Genomic DNA, 3668 nt, shown 5'->3' with positions numbered 1-3668 from the left:
TGTGCCCAAGTAGATGTGGTACAATACATTTTGGTAGAGGATATGAGAATAAGAATAAGTATAGTTTGTTTCTGTGATATGACAGTGCATTGGGTCTCCACATATTGAGGCAAATCTTTAGATGCATTAATTTACTCAACTTTATGCAATTAAAGCTCTATAAAATATAAATAATTTTTTTTTTTCAGGGGTTGCTGTTTTCAGACAAAATACTGTATACTATAAAGTTTGCTTCTTCCTTTTTGGCTGGAACTGCCATCTTCCAGTAATTCACCAAAATGACTAACACAAAAGGAAAGAGGAGAGGTGCCCATTGTATGTTCTCTAGGCTGTTTAGAAAACATGAAATTGTTCCTTTGGCTACATACATGTGAATCTATAAGAAAGGTGATACTATAGATATCAAAGGAATGGGCACTGTTCAGAAAGGAAAGTCCCACAAATGTTACCATAGCAAAACTGGAAAAGTCTACAATGTCACCCAGCATGTGGTGGACATTGTTGTAAACGAACAAGTTCAAGGCAAGATTCCTGCCAAGAGAATTAATATACAAATTGAACATATTAAGCATTCTAAGAGCCAAGATATCTCCGTGGAACATGTGAAGGAAAATGATCAGAAAAAGAAGGAAGCCGAAGAGAAAGGTACCTGGGTTGAGCTGAAGTGTCAGCCTGCTCCACCCAGACAAGCATACTTTGTGAGAACCAATGGAAAGGAGCCTGAGGTGTTAGAACCCATTCCCCAAGAATTCATGGCATGATAAGTGTGGAAAAAATCAAAGACTTCTATACTGATAAAAAAAATAAATATTCAATAAATAAATAGTTTCAGGTGAACAAATTATAAGTACACCACATTAAATTTCAGATGTCTAAGAAAACTACACCTCTGAATAAAGATAGATTGTGTTGGGAACTGCCCTGCCTAGTATCAGATGCTGTAACCCCCGCCAAGGCTAAGGCTGAGGGAGTGGCCTTGGACCGTAAGCCAGCAAGGAGAGAAAAGCTTATCTCCCTGGCAGGAGCACTGCTTCTGCTGCTTCATTCACAACTGAACCCCAAAGCTTGGTAGGTTGGCCAATGATGGGTAAGATTCCCCAAGGGGGGAATGATCTAAGACAGGCATGATCATGTGGGAGGCCCCCAAGAAAGGACTTTGGGGGCTACAGCAAAAGGGGGTGATGGACCCTTGCTCCTCGGCTTTGACATAGCCTGAGTCCTCATCATCTGGGAGAAAATCTCCTTATTTCTTGGTTGCCTTGCTTCCCTTGCTCCACCTAAGCCTGAAATAATGACAGGGTGGTGCAGCTCTGTGCTAAAAAGGGCAGGTTCCCAGGGTGATCAGGCCTAGAAAGAATATGTAAGATCCTGTGAAACCTGCTTTGTTTAGAATGCTCTCAGTTGAATGATAAGGGTCCAAGGAAGAAGTAAGTTTATTCCTCAAAGTTTTACAGCTCTTTGACCCTGACTCAAAATAGGCCCTCAGATTTCCTTGTTATCTATTGTTTGATCCTTACTTCCTAGCAATGAGTAATGAGCTTTTACCTGAATTCTTATTCAAACGAAACCAATAAAAAGACTTTCCAGAGGGGGAATGGGGTGCTCTCCCCACCAGGGAGGGTGGCCAAGTGGCACACTCCCCATGTTAGGAGTGGCCTTGGAGCCCTCTAGGAGAGAGGTGGCCAAGGCGCTCCCCACATGAAGAGTGGCCCTGCTGTTCCTATTCCCCGACAGGACCTGGTTGTCTCTGTGTATGTTTTTAGCATGTTTTGATGAGCATCCTCAGCTGAGATGGACACTGCTGGCTGGTATCCATCCACAGATTGTTTTAATTAGTCCTCGTTTAAGCTATGTACATTTTAAAGTAATTTTTCTGATGTTTTACTTTCAAATTTTTGTAGTCTTTGTTCACAGTAATGGCAGGTGGGAAAGTTATAGTGTTGAAATTCTATTTCTTGACAAGACAGGTTAAAAATGAAATAATTAATTTTTATAAGGTTTGTGAATATGACATTATGTAAAACAAACAAAATAACCTAAATCAAAGTTCCAGATGAAGAGGTAAGAGAAAAAGAATTAATACTTAGCTTTGATTAATACTCCAACTGCTCATAGCAGCATTACAAAAGATTTTCTTGTAGACTTATCAAATATTCTCTTTGCTTCAGAACACTTAATTTTTTTTTCTGTTAAGGTTCTCCTTTCTTCTATTTTTAAATTATATTTTATTGATTATGCTATTACAGTGGTCCCAATTTTTCTCTCTTTGGCCTTTCCATCCAGCACCCACATCACTCAGTCAATCCCCACACCATTGTCCATGTCTTTGGATCATGAATATAAGTTCTTTGGCTATTCCATTTCCTACACTGTACTTTATATCCCCATGGCCATTCTGTAACTATCAATTTGTACTTCTTAATCCTCTCACCTCTCAGTCATTTCCCTACACCCCCTCCCATCTGGCAATCATCAAAATGCTCTCTGTATTGATGATTCTATCTCTGTTCTTCTTATTGCTTACTTTGTGTTTTTTTCCATGTTTTTTAGATTCAATTGTTTATAGAGATTTATTTTTTGTCACTTTATTGTTCATAGCTTTTATCTTCTTTTTCTTAAATAAGTCTCTTCCACACTTCATATGATAATGGTTTGGTGATGATGAACTCTAATTTTTTTCTTGTCTGGGAAGCTCTTTATTGCCTTTTGATTCTTAATGATATCTTTGCTGGGTAGAGCAAACTTAGCTGTAGGTTCCTGCTTTCCATGACTTTGAATACTTCTTGTCAGTCCCTTCTAACTTGTAAAGTTTCTTTTAAGAAATCAGCTGATAGTCTTATGGGAACTCTACTATAGATAACTAACATATTCTCTTTTGATACTTTTAGGATTCTCTTTTTGTCTTTAAGCTTTGGCATTTTAATTATGATGTGTCTTGGAGTGGGCCTCTTTGCATCCACCTTGTTTGGGACTCTGTGCTTCTCAGGCTTGCATGTCTATTTCCTTCACCAAATTAGGGAAGTTTTCTTTCAATATTTCTTCAAACAGATTTCCAATTTCTCACTCTTTTTCTTCTCCTTCTGGCACCCATATGATGCAAATGTTGGAATGCTTGAATTTGTCCCACAGGCTGTTTACACTATCTTTGTTTTTTTGGATTATTTTTTTAACTCATTCTTTTTTTATCTTTTTTTTTTTCCGTCTACTCAGACTTTGTTCACTCCCACTTACTCTTCCAAAGGAAGAGAAGAACAATCGTCAATGGCTATTGGCAGTTGCAAAAGCAACATCAGAAGCTGGCTTCACACTCAGGAGAGGACACTACCTCCTCCTATGGTCTTGTTCTTCTGTATGGTTGTTTTTGACTTTCTTATGTTCCAAACCATTGATTCAATTTTCAGCTTCATCAACTGTACTATTATTTCCCTGTAAATTATTCTTTATTTCAATTAGTGTATCCTTCATTTCTGATTGGATCTTTTTTTATGCTGTTGAGGTCCTCACTAAGTTCCTTTAACATCTTTATAACAGTGTTTTGAACTTTGCACCTGATATATTGCTTATCTCCATTTTGTTTAGTTCATTTTTCTGGAGTTTTGATCTGTTATTGCATTTGGGCTACATTTGTTTGTCTCCTCATTTTGGCAGCCTCCTTGTGTTTGTTTCTT

At 38.0% G+C, this 3668-nt stretch overlaps 2 pseudogenes; one reads left to right on the top strand and one right to left on the bottom strand.

Annotated features, from left to right (window-relative positions):
- The first annotated feature begins 242 nt into the window (after window positions 1-242).
- LOC114495562 lies at window positions 243-795 on the top strand (annotated as a pseudogene).
- Window positions 796-3206: 2411 nt separating this feature from the next.
- Window positions 3207-3333, bottom strand: LOC114495736 (annotated as a pseudogene).
- Window positions 3334-3668: the final 335 nt, after the last annotated feature.

The sequence above is a fragment of the Phyllostomus discolor genome, chromosome 4 (genome assembly GCF_004126475.2).
Source record: "Phyllostomus discolor isolate MPI-MPIP mPhyDis1 chromosome 4, mPhyDis1.pri.v3, whole genome shotgun sequence".
Classification (NCBI taxonomy): Eukaryota; Metazoa; Chordata; class Mammalia; order Chiroptera; family Phyllostomidae; genus Phyllostomus; species Phyllostomus discolor.
This window is presented reverse-complemented; position numbering and strand designations above follow the sequence as displayed.